The sequence below is a fragment of the Drosophila takahashii genome, chromosome 3L, assembly GCF_030179915.1.
Source record: "Drosophila takahashii strain IR98-3 E-12201 chromosome 3L, DtakHiC1v2, whole genome shotgun sequence".
NCBI lineage: Eukaryota > Metazoa > Arthropoda > Insecta > Diptera > Drosophilidae > Drosophila > Drosophila takahashii.
Window position 1 is genome coordinate 5,178,479 of NC_091680.1, and position 17,330 is coordinate 5,195,808.

Genomic DNA, 17,330 nt, shown 5'->3' on the forward strand with positions numbered 1-17,330 from the left:
TCATGTGGCTGGATTCTAGTGTTGCACTTCAGGTTCCGAGCTAAGTGCATCGAAAGAGAACCGAAGGCATTAATTGAATTATAAGCCTAGATTATGCAGAGGTTTCCTGCCTGCCAGCTGTTCTCGGATAAAGCAATTTGTGTGGAAGATCATCGCGATGATCATGCTTATTGGGATCGAAAGTGGATGGGAGATGGGAGGTAAAGGTAGAGGGATTCGGGATTTGGGGATTGGAAATACATACGAATGGGAATGGGAATGGGCATGACTGGGCAGGCTCTCTGCGTACTGCACTTGTTTGTAATTCCTGTTGTTGGTTTATAATTGTGCGATCGCATTGCAGACGAAAAGGGCTTTCCATAGCACGTTACAAAAATATCAACAAATCGTCATCATTAATAATGATCACTCCGGGCAATGGTTGCTAGTACACTCAGAAAAATTATAAGTGTCAAAAATTATACATCGTAATTTTTCATGTTAATAGGAAGACTTATTCAAGGCAAAAGAATTTTCGATGAGGTGAGTTTCCCATTTTATATGGAATTTTAAAATATTAAATTGGATATAAGTTAAAAAACATTTTCTTATTTGTTACAGAAATATAAATATTAAGAAAATGTCTTTTAAGCTATAAATTATTTAGGTTTAAGTTCTTATAATATTTTTTTCAGTGCATATATTTTGTGTATTTTTTAGTATGGTGTTTGTATGTGTTTATTTTTCGGGCTGCCCGGTTCATTTGTCAAATCTCACCGCGCCCCCAAGAGATCCCCGGGAGATATATCTCGAGATCTGTTGGTCGGATCGGATCGGATCTCGTGTTGTTGCCGTTGTTATTTGAGCAAACATTCAACACTTGAGCCGAGAGATTTTCGTGGCCAGGTCCAACAACTCAATTCCCAGAGGCCTCTGCCCCTTTTCCCCCTCCTCTGCGGCAATGAAATTATGAATGATGTGATACTTTTGCCATTGAGATGTTTTCACAGTCGCGGGGCCCATGACATGCCCCGGCCATATCTTATTTGCTATATCTACATCGCCTGCGAGATTGGAAACTGGCAACTCGAGTTGCTGCCTGTTGTATGTATGTTGTTGTTGTTGTTGCTGGCTGTTGGCTTTCTTGGTTTCTGGTTGCCAGTTAAAAGAGTCAAAAGAGTTCCCCCATCCAACAGTTGCTGCCGTGTTTGTGTTATTTCTGCTGGAAATGAGCGATCGCGTGCAATAATTTGTAGACGACTTTGCCGGCAAGGAGAGACTTTCAGACTTCCCGAGTATCCACTATCCACCATCCAGAATCCAAAGTCCCCCATATTCCGAATCGTTCCTGTTGCTGCACATGCTGCACATCATTTTTCAAAATCATTCAAACACTTGTTAAATATTTTCTTAACCGATTGATGATGATTGTGACTCCGTCGACGGTGGAATCATCATCCTGCTACAAAATTATTTGTGTTTATCAATAGACTTGCGCTGAAAAAGGTCCGAAGTCTCGGAACTTCGATCTCTGTTTTGGTGTCAGTGCAGAGAAAATAATGTTTAGTATAAAAATATTCTTGAAATATTTAGATTATAAGAAATAAATGCTCAAAGTTAATATAAAATTGTTATTTCTTTTATGCGACTTTCAGAAACTATTTTTCTGAAAATTATATACTTATTTTTATATAGTTTATATTCTCTAATATTATTTTATAGATTTATTTACCGTGTATCCGTCAAAGGCATTGACTTATTACGATTTTGTTGGCCTTTTCACATCCACACGCTGGCCCGCTGAAATTAATTGATATCTGTGGTATGCGCTTTGTTGGACTTTGATGGGAGGCGGCCCTCAGTCTTCGCTTTCCAGTCTTCGCAGCTCCGTCTTCCAGTCTTCTGTCCAGTCTTTCTGGCCACTTTGGGGCTCTGATGATCGATTACAGAACGTGCCGAACTCTTGTCGAATGGCCATTGAAAACGGGGTCAAGAGTGGGGATGCCGATGCCATTCGGTGATTGGGTATGCAAATTTCCAGCAGATGCAATAAGCATTGTAATTCCTGGCCATTGGCCCATCAACACATCTCCATCTTCAGCTGCAGCTTCATCACCTCATCGCTGGATCATCCATCCATCGAGGAGGAGGTCCAGCAGAGCCAGAAAAATCCGACAAAGGGAGCCCGCTCCTTTCAACACTTTTGAAGAAGACCAACCTCATCGAATGTCCGAATATCCCAGCTCCATGTGCGTGTGACTCACGCCGCTTGGCATTTTAATTGATTTTGGGGGGCGCAAAAATCTTGTGCCAAAATCCTCACCGTCACCACACGACGCACGCTGGCACACGTTCTATGGAATCGCCAAGAGAGGGGCGTCTGATTTCCGATTAACAAGGGATTAGCCCTACTTATAAGCTAAAAACATGGAATTTAAAAAACAAAATATAGAAAAAGCAAGGAATTGAGTTTTTTTCGCCTGATTTGACCACCTAATAACCTAAGCTAACGACTCACGTACCTTTTGGAAAGGTTTTAATAAATATACATGTTTTTGGAAAACATTTTTAAAATTAAAGTTCTTAAATTTGAAGGACACTTTTTGGCTTTGTTTTGGATAAAATACTGATTTTTTGAATTAACATTTTAAAATATGAAATCTATTTTATCAATATAACTACTCAAGGTTTAGTGTACTTTCTAGCCAAGATATATCCCCTTTTTCCGAAGCCTCTGCATTTTGAGTCAGGCACGTACGAAAAACGCTGCTCACCTAGGATCTCGCATGGAATGGAATGGGACATTCATCATGCTGCACTGCCAACTGCCTGACTCTTTGAATCCGATTCCGAATCTGACTGCCTGCGTAGGCGTTACTGGTGGTCAACATCTCCTCCTCCCTGTTTTCCCCTCCCCGTTCCTCCTCCCTCCGCCGTGTTTACCTTCATTGGGCGTTGGAGCACGTAAAAATGTAACACCAACTGGCTGGATGAAACGAGGAGGAGCGGCCAGGAGGAGTGAGGCATCGACAACTTACGCACATCTGAGCTGGCTCTTTGGTTAATTATTAGCTGAATAAGTGAGTTTATTTTGGGTACAATACCTTCTTTGATCTTAGTTTATTAGGGATACAAAGGATACAAATATTTAAAAAATTATGAAATTATAGAAGTGAATATTAATAGCTGATTCTTAAAACATTTTGAATTAATGCCAATTGGAAAAGAAATTTCTTCATGTAATGAAGATTTCCAAGAAAATCCTTTATGATTTGTCAATTCAAGCTTTCGCTTTTTATTTAGTAGTAAATCAACAATTTTAATAGATTTTAAAAACATTTTACTAAATTTTTAGTAGAAAGGCTAGAAAAGTTTTAATATTTCCAAGTTTTTTTATACATTTAAAAATCATAATGATACAAAATTTTGTCTGTAGGTACTTCCAACAATTTTAAAAATAATGACTATAAAATTGGATCAAGCTTAAATCTTAAGAAAAAAATTTTAAAAATAATTGGAATTTAATATTTCTTTATTTAAAGGCCAGTACTCCAGCCTTGTTTCCGATAACTCAGCACTGGCTGTCCTGGTGCTCCTGTTCAATCGACTGCGCCTTTCCGAGGCCAAGTCCAATTTCCATTGGCTTGGCGGACGTGGACGTGGATGCGATGTGGATGTGGATCCCTTGCCCTTTGCCTTTGCCGTTGCTTTTGCTTTCGGCTTTGCTGGCCACCGAGTTTGCTTAACTTAAGTTAACTGTGCGCGCACAGGACACCCAGCTGTGGTCGCCGGGCCAACAAGCCGCTGCTGTTGCTGCTGCTGCTGCTCCTGAAGCTGCAACACAAACAGCAACGGCAACAGCAGCAACACCGGGGACAAGCAGCAACATGGCCAGCGACAAGCGACTCTACGCCGACAACTTTGGCAGTACACCTCAATGTTTGTGCAAGCAACATTCGCATGCAAGTCAGCAAAGTTTGCATTGACACGCAGCAGCAGCAGCAAAAGCAGCACTGAATTTGCATAAAGGTGAGGGATGGCCAGGTGAAAGGGGGCCTGGGACTCAAACTGCTCTCCTGGTGTCATGGTGCCCAAAAAACCAGACAAACGCCAAGTGCACAGCATGGCAAACGAGGCAGGAGGAGGCCCAGTTGCTGCCCATGATGAAGATGGACGTGTTGCTGGTGGCTTCCCATCAGCAGCAGCAGCAACAGCAGCAACAGCAACAGCAGCAGCAACAACAACTGCCCCATTAGGCCGCACATAAATAAACTGCATGCAATGAAATTCACTCCTGCGGCGTGGCCATGTTGCTACTGCACTGAAGTTGCTGCTGTGTCTGACTTATGGCAATTGCCAATGCAACATTTGTTGCTGGTGGGAAGGCCGAAGTTAGCTTAAGGATGGGGGCGTGACCGAAACTCTCTTTGCGAAAATAAAGGGAAATATTTAAAAGACAATTACGACGCCCGCTAAACAAAGTCCGTTAAATAAATGGCAAATACCTACTTGAATTGCTGCTTAAATAAGCAAATAAGTAAGCAAACAAAAATTCTTCACTTGGTGAGGTGAAAATTGAAGAAAAAACCCATATAACTATGTAAATAAGTAGGAACTGATTTTCCGATTATGTACTTTAAATAAGAAAAGCTATAAAGTTAAACTTTCCATAACTCGTAATCTCTTAATGTTAAACCAGTTTTAAGTTAACGTTAGATAAATTCTTTTATTGCAGATAGATAGATTTGAGAAATTTTAAAAGTTCGGGAAAAGTTAAACAAATACCATACAAATCGATAAATATATTTAAATCAGAATCTAAAAAAGGTAAAAAAATAAAAAAATAAAAATTTTCTCTAAAAAAATATACACTAAAATTTAAAGTTAAGAAAAATGGAATTCTCTGAAAAAATAGAATTCACTAAAACCAATTAAAACCAATTCCTAAAAACTTAGTATACAAAAAAAGCGAACCAAACCGGTCCTTCAAAAAATCCCCTTTGATTGACTGCTCTTCCGATTGACCATCGTGATGGCTCACGCCCCAAAAAGTCTCCCAATCACGCGACAATCTCGAATTGCTGCTGCAGTTCCTGTTGTTTTTGGTCCCTCGAAGGCAATTTTTTTATTTCAATTTCACTTACCCCCCGCAAACATTTGTTTCAACACGTACGCGCAAATGAGTTTACAAGGTGCGATATTCATGTTGCTTCTGCGTCGCGATGTTGCTGCTGCTGTTGCCGTTGTGTTGCTGCTGCTGCTTGTCAATATTTACTATGCAACATTTGGCTTTGGCCGCCGAGTACAGAACTTGGCTAATCGTATTTTAGCCATTTTATGTATATTAATAGCTGAGCGACAGTAAAAATAAGTTTGTGTGCCCCTCAATGTGCTGCCTCATCTTTCATTCTTATTCTTTTATTTTTGTGCCTTTGCCCTTGCCTTTTAGTATAATTTTAATTAACGCATTCGATGATGTTGCTGCTGTTGTTGTCGCCTCCTGCTGTTGCTGTTGCTGCTGCTGTCGTTGTCTTTTTGGCCAACATGCTAAAAGGTGTTAATTGGCGAAATTTCCATGTAGAGCTTAACCAAAAACAGAACACAGGGGAGGGAGAGGGAAGGGAGGGGAGGAGGAAGTTGTCCCCAGTCAACAAGATTTGCTTTATTAGCCACTTTCGGGTGGTGGCCACATTTCCACATCCTTTTGTTTTGCTGCCTTTTTTTGCTTCTTGCCATTTTAATGAGCCAACGAAAGACTCGTGCTGCAGATGGGTAAATATTTTCATGGTTTAATTTCATAAATTATGACAATTTCTTGTATTGAAATCCCCAAGTTATGGGCCCAAACCCCCCATTGCCAAGAGCCAAGAAGTGAATTATGCTCGCCACAGCAAATCAACTTAAAGTGCGGCGACTGGACACCGAAAAGCTCCTAAATTTTACTTAAGAACATCAATGGGCATCTGACATCCAAGAGATACTCGTTCTTTTTTTGTGATATACCCACGATGATGATGATCATGATCATTAACACCTTTCTGCCCGCTCGATCTCACTCTTATTCTGCCGAGCACAATACGTCTCAACAACAAGCTGGCAAAATGAGAAAAAAAATCGCAGCTATAAGTGAGTAAAGAAAATATAAGAAAATAATTCAAAATGAAATTTGCTTTATGATGCGCAACCGCTCGACGTGCCTACGCACAGTGGGCTGGAATATGGCAAAAAATGTTTAAAATTAAATGATTTTTTTTATTATTTATTTAAATGACAAAAGAGAAAACATTAAAATTAATGTTTTCAAAATTACTTTTTTGATTTGAGATTTTTAATTGAAAAACAATTTTTAATATGTAAACATTTTTTTTATTGTTACCCATTTTACAAGCTTTTATTCTCATATAACAAATAATATCTATCTATCTATAATCTATATCTACATTAAAAAGATAGTTAAAACATTTATTATTAAATTTTTTTAGATATATTAGTAGTAGATGAAATTTTGCCATTTCAAAAATATAATGAGGAATTTAGGAACCCCTTGTTAATAGATTGGCTTCCACTGTTCACAGGACTATCTGCGTTGATATGAAATATGTGTCGGGGCGGCAGGCAGTGGAGATTTATCGAGCGCGAAATGTAATACGCGAGCAACGTCCACTCGCTGGGGATTCCACTATGGAGGAGCTGGTCGCCGGGGACTTGGAGCTGGCAAACTGGCAACTGGGAGCTGGAATCGGGTATAGGGAATCGGAGCTGGACAAGAGCCGGGGGATCGGATCAGCGGCCACCGTTTTGAATTGGCTTAAGCGACGCCGCCGCCTTCGACGACAACAACAACAACAGCGGCAGCAGCAACATTCAGAGCAACACCAAATCTCAAGCACTGGAAAAAAACAGGTAAAAATAAGTAATCATCGAAAAAAAATAGTTTTTTATTTAGTGAAATAATATAAAGGAAATAAAGTTCAAAAACTGTTCATTAAAATATTTAAAAAAAAAATTTATAAACAGTTTTTAAAATATTTAATGGAATTGAGTCTTATCTTATATATTTTCATATCCCTGAAATTCCTCTCTGATTTTTTCTCCCAGTGCAGACATCAAGTGAGGCGATGGCCTGGGCAACTGGATGCTCGATTCGGTCCGCTTATAAACTGCATCCTGCTGCGATCCGCTGCCCCCGTGTGTGAGGGTTCGGGCAAAGGGAGGGCAACTACGACAACGACTGGACATTAACTAATGCATGCATTTATTTTTGTTATTTGCTGGGGCGGTTCGAACTGGGGAACGAACGAGGGCGAGGGGAGGATAGGGGGTTCGGGATCCCCTTTCTTTATAGAGTGAGCGGGCGGCATGGACGAGATATGGAGGATCTGCCCCAATAACTCATGGTGACACTATTAAAGCGACGATTTGTAGCCGAGCATAAAATAAATGCGGATTAGACTTTATAAAGGACAAAATGCTCGTGTCTGCGATTTATGGGATATTGGGCGTGGTTGCAGGAGAAAGGAAAATAATAATAATAATATGCAGCACTGTTAGAATATTATTTACAAATAACTTTCTTTGGGCTTGCATAAAATAATATAATCCTTTTTGTTAAACCAAACGTAAAATACTTACAAAAAAGGTATATTATTTTATAAAATTGTTTTAATCCTAAATATGTAAAAATATTTTTTTAAATTTACTGTATATTGATGTGGAAATACCACTAAATTGAAAAACACTTTAGCTGCTGTTTTTCTTAGCCAGTTAAGTTGGCTATAAAATGCTGGCCATGTTACACGAATGTTATCAAAATCAGTTGAGTAAATACGAACGAAACTCTCTCGTCGTCGCAAAAATAACAAACGTGACAAATTTCGGTGAATTCAACTGTGAAAAAATGGGAAAAGACTGCAGAAACAACAAGAAATCCAACAACGAGCGATGACGATGGCAGCGAGGAGAAGGCATAACAAAAACTTTTATGCAACAAAAACTTTACACAAACTGAAATTTTAGGGGGTAAGCAACTAAACAGTCGCTTAGATTTTGGCAGCAGTCACGATAAAACTTTGTCTCTAGTGGGTGGGATGCAAGTCTTCTCTATTTGCCAAGTAAACAAAAGTTTTTGGCGCAAAAAAACAATTCAAAGATGAAATTCAGCAGCAGCAGGAACCCGCATCTAAGCCAGAAATTGTAACGAAAACAGCCCAAGGAAATAAGTATAGACGAGGGGAATACGGGATACAACTGGAGGGCAGCTGGTAAAATCCTAAAATCTTTTGCCTAGGACCGGAAGAGAAGGGCTCCTTTAACGCGCAGAACGCGCGAAAATTCACAAGTTGAGCAAAAACTTCGCACTTGAAACCTGAGATAAAAGCCTAGAAGAGGGCAGGTTATCGTCATATTGTTGATTTTATATCTGTGGTTTGCAAAAAATGTGCAGACTAAAAAGTTCCTTAAAAAATTGGTTTTTCATTTCACACAAAAATCCATTTAAAAAAAATAAAATAAAAATATTAAGTAATACCAAAATTTAAAAAAATTAAAAAAAAGTAGTTCAAATCATTTAAAAATGTGCTTAAAAGTATGCTGTGAAAAACAAAAAGGATTAATTTATCGAATTTTTTAAGTAATAATATTTTGTAGCATACTTTTCTGCGGTTTTATGAGTGATTTTAAACCCCTACATCTGTAATTCCCGTTTGACCTTTCTGCCTTCGAAAATTATGTATATTTATTAAACAATATCGTGGATAATAAAGTTATTTCGCAACTGAGACGCCCCCCCCCCACACCTGCAGCGAAGGATTCCACCCGAAAAAAAGGACTTGCCCCTGGGGCTATTAGGCAACGCATTAATGAGGGTCAAAGTGCGTGTAAATGCAATGCAAATGTATGTTAAAGTGATTAGCAGCCTTCAAAGGACGGTGTTAAATCTGAGGGATTCAAATACACCAGAGGCTTAATTTGCGTCATGCCCAAGGACGAAGCCACCCACACCCAATCCCACCCCCTGGGCGAAGCAATAAAAACAGTAAGAGAAACAAATAAAAAAGAAATAAAGGAGGAAATCATCACGGGCAACTATTTCTACTTTCTGGTGATGATGAACTTCCCATTTTGACACTTCATCGAAGTTGACAGATGTGGGTTGTCCTGAGTTCTCGGCTCTCGATTCCCCGATTCTCGATTCTCAGTTCTCTGACAGCCAGAGAATTGGCATTGCACCCTCACACGAAAATAAAACCCATTTTTGGGCGGGGGGGCACGTGTGCCAAAAGGCATTGTGTATTTGCGCCAGGATAAAAATGGTTCGAAGGAAACATTTACAAATGAAGTTGTAATCGGAAGTTGTTCGTTTGCCCACACCCCCTCATCCTCCACCTCCGCCCCTTTGTACATATAAATTGAGCGACAATTGTACAAATTGTCAAGGCGGAAACGCTGGCAGGGATAAAATAGTTCGAGCTCGGATTCCATTCCATGTCCACTGTGCGGGCCAAGCCAAAATTCAGAGAGTCCTGCATACAGAGGGGGGAGTGAAAAGAGGCAGGGGTGTCCGGGCCAGGGGATTAGGCAGCCAAAAGGGGTGTCCTTGCCCACCGTCTAATACATATGTTCACTTTGTGTTCGCGCCTTGATCCTTTTTGCTATCCAGCAGAGAGCTAGGGGTATATTGGACTTGCAATAATATAAATTAATAAAAAAAAAAACATAAAGTAAATTCCAAATTATAATTTAGCATAAATTCATTGTTAAAAAGGCAAGGAATTTAATAAAAAAAAAACAATCAAGCAGTTTGCTACATTAATAAAAAATATTTTATTTTAAAAACTATTTACTATTTATTTTAAAAAATAAATGAATATTAATATTAAATCAGTTAAAACACTTTTATTATTTAAACATTAATATATAAATTTTGCATAGTTTTTTTTTTAATTAATATAGCCAATAACGTAAGATTTACTGTTAATACAAATTTAAAAAAAAAATGTATTATTTTTTTAATTCAAAAAATTAACCTACTTAATTACCAATAAAACTATATTTTGTTTTCATAGTTTTCTTTACCAAATATTTTAATAATATAAAATCAATAGGTAACCTTTAGTCCCTTGTCTCTATCTCCTTTTTTGCTTTTGTTGTGGTGCCCACAAATATTTGTTTTTAATAGTCCCTGGATTGCAATGTTTGAAATGCAAATAGGATTTCCGTTTACCCCCGTTTTTCCCTTTTTGTGTGCCTGTCTGTCTTTTGGTCTTTCTGCCTGTCTGTCTGTGTTGGCCAATTCCATTTGACAGTTGAATTGTTTTGATCCCGAGCATTTAGAGAAATAATAACACTTGTTTTTCGAACGGCTGCTGTTTGCGCCCAAGATTAGTCAGTTAGTTGCCCAATTTGACACATGTTGAGATTGGAACTGGGAAACTGGGCAGTGGGCACTGGAAAACCGAATCCGGGGGACATTTAATATAGTTGCTTGGCAACTCCTCCCGAGATCCCCAAAGCAGATGGAATCGGATGGCTGGATCCCCTGTCTTATCGTTCGAATTGATCGTTTTGAAAACGCTCAAAATGTGATGTGGTGGCATTTTCAACTTGTCTGCGTCTCAATATTTTTACTTTCTTTATGATCTCGCCAGGCCGAAGAACTGGTTCACCGGTGAGGGTAGCCTCCTGCCCACCTGAATTCCCCCGATGCTCCCCTGATCTTCGCTTGTAATCGTGTCGTGTCCATTTCGATTATCACCAAAGTGAGTAATTTAATACCAATTTGGCGGTCCATGCGGCATAGAGTTGAGAGAAATATGCTCGCCCCTAAATGTCAAATGTGAGCACCAGATGGGAATCGAAATCGGAATGGAAATGGAAATGGGTTCCCGAATGGGTTGGCTATTGAGATTGGGAGCTTGGGAGCTGCCGCTGGGATCTGGGATCTGGAATCTGAAATCTGGGATTTTAGAGGGCGAAGCCATCATCTTGTAAGGCGGAAAAATCTTATCGGACTCGCGCGTATTTAGCTGGAATTTTAAGGAATCGAATCGAGAATGAGAGAGAGGAAAGGGAAGCTCAGCCCGGCGATTACATTGAGCTAGTGCCTGTTGGCCGGTGACAATTTACAAGAGGAGCCTGCCAGATAAGACTGGAAATCTTGACCAAGCTTAGGACTTAATTCCCCCATCCACAGAACTGTTTTTTCATTGAGTGCTTATAAGTAGATCACAATTCGACATGGGGAATTGAAATAAGTAAATGGAGAAAAAGGGAACAAAGCAATAAGGTCACTAGAATGACTTGAATATGAATTTGAATGAATGAATTAAAAATTCATTTACATGCTGATGACATTTTCATTTACCAAATATTACCTTTATTATCATTTTTTTTAATGGATAATCATACTTTATAAAGAAATTGTTATTATTATTCATGCTCCCATTTGTTTATTTTTGTTTGTTTAAGACTTCCGTATTTATTTTTAGTAATATTTGTTAGTAAATATTCCAAGCTAAATTTCCACATTTAACTCTCACAACTCTTTCTGCTTTTATCTTATCTCAGCTCCCCTTTTCGCATGTTTCGCACTCTTTTTCAGATTCATCGAGAGTTATTTTCATCTCATGACATAATATCCTAATTAGATCAGTCGGTCATGCTCAACTGACAAAGTACAAGACAATCTCGATGAGGGTAGACAGTTCTGCTCCGCTTTGCACTTTTATTTTCCCGATTTTATTGGGGATTCAGAATCTGAGTTTCAGATATTATGACATCATTGACATTACATTGGTCAGGCTTTTTGGCTCTATTGCACTTTTAAGAGATCGTTAAATTAAAATAACAAAAACGATGATGCCCCAATGTTGTGAAACAGAGAGCCGGGGAAATAAAGAAGATCCAAATGCATCCCGTCGGCCCCTCGGTGATGAACACATTTCCCACGTTTGAGGCGGCAAAAAAACAAAACCCGAAAAAAACAAACGATTTTTATTTTAATTTTAATTTATTCAGAAGAAATCGGGACTGCGGCTATCGAACGGGAGACCCAAAAACCGAATAACCGAAAAACCTGCCCAGCGGATAACTCTCAGGCCTCGGGTTACATTCTTTTGTTGGAAATTTATGACTGGAGACGGAGACGGAGCCACCGTCGGAAAAGGTGGAAAAGGTGGAAACGGTGGAAAATGCCCGCGTGTTTAGCAGCGTTTAATGGCTCATTTCGAATTGATTTCTTTTGCGGGAGCACTGGGAAAAATGTATTTAAATAATAAATAATAGAAAAGTATTTTGAAAATAATATTAAATCAATACCATATTTTTAAGTAAATACAAATATTTTAAAGCTTGTTAAATCAGATCCAAAAAGGAATAATAATAAAAATGTAAACTAAAAACACTTATATTTGAAAATAAATAAGCAAAATAAACGTTCCTTAAATTCTTTCTTAAACTATTGTATGAAAATACTTCCTTAGTTTTCTTGTATTTTATTTTTTTTTAGGAATAAAATAGATTTACTATAAATATAGAAGAGTGGATATATTATAAAAATGTTGTAAAATGTTTAAGGATATTCCCATTCTTGGTAGATATAATAATAGGATTTCAGTTCGCATTTATTGTTGGTAATATTTTAAATCCCATCATTTTCTGTACACTTTCTAATCATTTTTGTTTAAGAGAAATATTTTTCCGAGTGCTTTTCCTGAGACACATATGAAGATCCAACTGCCAAGAGTGGGGGAGTTCTTCTCGGGATTTTCTTTCGGAGCGCCAGGGAGATTTGTGTGCCGACCACTTTTCGGGGGCTGGCTTTTAGTGGAAAAGCTGTAAAACTTGTTGAAATGCTTGTAAGCATCGTAAAAATGCGCACTGTGAAGAGTCTATTACAATGATGCCATCGTGCTGATAACCCAGCAACCGCAACCGAGAGCCTATTTAATGGCATTGGAAAGGTGCACCCGGCTCCAAACTTCAAGCTTTTCGAGATCCAAACTCCGAGTCCGACTTGGAAACCGAATCCAAGTCCGATTTTGAGCCACCTCCTCCGAGAATCGGCGGTTTGAAGTCATCAGCCGTCGAATGATGCGCGCATTTCCGCACTCGACTGGAAAATTGTGTGTCGAGATGGGCCATAAAATTGGCAAATGGCCGAGGCGCCGCCACATTGTTGCCTCTGCCGCTAAGCCAGCGGATTTGATTTTGACCAACTATCCAGCGAGATATGTGGGTGGGTGGTACACGCCATAAATCCGATGATTGTTAGGCAAAACCAAGAAGTTATGGCGCTTATTAGCCGGCCGATTCCGAGTGGAAAATGTGAGGAAAACATGTGTAGTTTAGATGGTAGTTCCCCTGTAGCTATTGTTTTACTCAATTTTCATAATTACTTTTTTTAGACAGCTTGCAGGTGTTTTTCAATTTATTCATTTGGGTTAAACGCTAAATAACTTGCAAATTGGCCATGTTTTAAAGTCGTTAAATATTATTGGAAGCTTAAAATTATTTATAATTTTTTTTTATTGACGACTTACTTACCTTAATTGCTAGGAATAAAATGATTAAATATGTATTTTCTCAAATAAGGTATAGGTTAAAGGCAATTTAGAATTATTACTTCTAAATATTTTAAAATATTAATTATTTATTTGAATTTTATTTTATATTTATTTGTATATCTAGAAGTCCAAAATCGTTCTATTAAAATTCCTTCTACATTATAAAATAGCTACAGCTTAAAAGGCTTTTCACTCTATCAATATACATCAACTCCCAATCATTTGCTTAAAACCCCTTCACATTAATCACATTTTCGAACGTGGAACGTGCTATATAAAACCTTAAATGGAACCCGCTTGACACTTTGCTCGCGTTTTATGACCCGACTTTGGGACACCAAGAAATTATTTATTTATGTTTTTGGCCGCATAAATAAATCCCAAGCAGATCATAGATCGTGGTTCCAAATAAAAAATACATGCAGCACATTAAAGAGCCATCAAATTTGGGGAAGCTCTTATTTTAATGGATCCACTACGAACCGAAATATTTTAGTAATGCCCTCAAACTAGATTCTTGTTTATAGAAAATCAATTAAAAAACTATTCCAATCGAGGGGCTAATTAAAAAATGAAATTCCAAAGAATAGAGTCATTTGATGGTAAATCTCTATCAGACAAATTATAAGGTTTATTGGTTTTAAAGTTTTATCTACACAGAGAAAAAAACGGAACAATACCAGATTGAGATTGTCTCCTCAATTTGTACATATCAATTTTTCCATATAAATGTAATACGAATTCATACCAATATGATACGAAATCATAACAATTACCCATGTTGATATGAATCCGTAACATATTAATATGAATACTTCAAAGATTGATATGTTTTTCATATCAAATGGGGCATCGAAAAGTCTTCGAAAAAATAGTATGGCTGTAAAGTTGTATTTTTGTTGTATTTCTGGTATACAATGGTATTATAACGCTTTATATGCTGTGGTCACACTTACAAGTTGAGCATGCTTAAACGAGCTAATTTTACATTCAAGTTTAGCTAATATACTCGCGTGTAACTTGTCGCGATGGCCCAATAGGTAACGCATCCGACTCTGATGCGAGAGGACCCCGGTTCAAAACCGGCTACGGCAGAGAAAGTAAAAAGTTTTTAAGGCGCATAATTAACATTTCCTTTACAATATTAAGAACAAAATTGTGGTAAAAAGTTAATATGATAAGATTACTAATAAAAAAAAAAAAGTTGTGTTGTGTTGTGAGCGGGATTTGAACCCCGTTCCCCCGAGCACAAAATAATATCAGGACCTAGCACCTTGGCCTCTGAGCCATGCCCACATTTTTTTTTTCGTGGCAGAATGCTTTTCTGAGTTAGAGAAAATACAATACAAAATTTTGTAGCAAAATTTGATATGTGCGCATAACAATCTATTATGAAAAATACCACATTCATATGTTCGAAAATACCAATTTGGTATGTTCGAAAATATACTTTTGGTATGACCACATATGGGACCAAAATTGATATGAAAAAATACCCGAATGATGACCATTTTTGGTATTTTTTTTCTCTGTGTATTTTCAAGCCTTTTTAACTGTAGTTTAAGAGAGTAAATTCGATGGTGTCATAAAATTAGAGCAATACGAATCGGTGGGAGTTCTCAGAAGAATGCGTGAAATATTGTTTGATATTTTTTGGTTGGGGGTAGGATATTGAGTCCTGTTTTCGTAACAATCGCGAGTCCCACGCGAAATGCTAAAAGAATCAAACAAATGAGCCGAGAGCCCTCGAGCAATAACAATTCCTCCCCATCTCTTCACTCTCCTTGTTGACTTTTCATGTCACAGGGATGGACGCATAATTGCACAATGATTGAGTCCAGATATGCACTCAAATCAAAAATATTTGTTGTTTTTGTGAAATTAAAAGGATTTTTTAAAGAATAAAAATAGGATTCAAAAAAAATTTATTTTATAATTATTTACTATTAAATAAATTTCGAACAAGCTTTTAATAAATCAAATATTTTTTTCTAATTTTTTAACCTTATTAATTTAATTAAATATTACTTTAAATAACTTAAATAATATATAGTTTTTTATATTTATTAGAAAGCTAAATTTCTTATATCTCAGTGTAAATTTAGAATCCGTAGCCCCCGGGCGCTTCCCACATTATTGTGTATTTGCCATTGTTAACTTGTTAATTTCGTTTGATTGATTTTTAATGCAGTGGCAGTCGCAGTCGCACAAATGTGTCGCTCGAGATAGAGGATATTTATACAACTATAGTTATGATTAAATCAAGTGAGACTCGCACGCGGCTTAGGAGGAGGATTCGAATTCGAATCGAACAAAGGACGAAGCGCCAAGTGCAGCGAGTTCATTGAGTCAAAAGGAAGCTGCAGGCACGTGTCCTTAATCCGGTAATTACAGCGAACGTCCTTCCCACCGATTGTGGTTTGAATGCCAAAGATACTGGGATACTGAGGGGGATATAATCGTAGATGCAATCCGAAAGATACATTTGTGATTTCGTGTGCAGCGGAGAAGGAGATTCTTTCCCAGGCTGTGGGGCGTAACAAGTTAATTTATGCCCGATCCCGGGGCCCAGATAAATGGTAAGCCTACCGATACGATTTCCCTTTTTCCGAGGCCCTAAAAGTATCGGGTTTCGTGGTAACCTGTTGACAAGTTGCCACATTCAAACGAAAAAGAGGGGCAAATGGGGAAAATGTTGAATGTTAAATGCTTGTAAATCCATATCTAGTCGCTACTAAGATGGGGCCACAATAATAGAGTTATCAAACCGAACCAAAACCGAAATAACCATCTATCTATTTACCTATCCAATCCTATATATGCAGACCCAGAATTTTGTGATTAATTGCCTCTGTTTGGGCTTGCGCTTTTAATTTTACCCGCCGTTGTCTTTTGTAGTTGTCATCTCATCCCCTCGGATATTAATTCACTGTCTCTCTGTGGCTTTTGCGTTGAAAAATTCCCTTTGTGTGTTTTATTGTCTAACCGAAAATCCACCTTAGACCTACACACATATTTATTCGGTATTAATTCAGTCGATGGCGGCACGGCGCAACAAAGTCAAATCGATTTTTTATGAAAATCTCTCTGTCTCTTATGGGCTTTTAAATGTTTAATCGCTTATGAATTTCGATAACGCAGCGCTACTAAACCGAATGCTTTTGGTATCTCAAGTTGATGGGAGTGCGTCATTGATCCACAAAAGAATAATCGGGTATTCATAGAAGCGGTTGCCAAAGATGCGAAGATTATCTAAGAATTTTGTGCTAAGATGAAATGATGGCTTAATGTGCGAAATTTGCATAGGTCAGAGTGCTTAAAATGGGCTTTTAAGTAGATGGTGTTATATCCTTTTTTCTAGGAACATCTTTTTTAAAAGTTCTTTGCAGCAATCATTAATTAATTTCGGTTTTATTTTACTTGAATTTAATTTATCGTTATTTATTTGTTTAGTTGTAATGTTTTTATTTGTTTAATTATTATGTTTAAATATACTAAATCAAATCAAAACAAAATATAAATATAATTTTATATATTTTATTTTTGTTACTTCTTGTAGTTTTTATTTTTTAAAATATAAATACAATGTTTTCAATTGTTCAAACGATTACACTGGTCGACAAAAAAAAAGCCCAAGAATAAAAGCTACCAAACCTGATAGGATTTTAGCTGTAGATTACTACCTCATACTTGGAAACTTTCCATCACGTCGAAGTTTTGAGAAATCCGTGGTCAAAGTTCCAAATTTTCGATTTTTAGGCACTTTTTGCTACTTAATAGTAAGAAAAC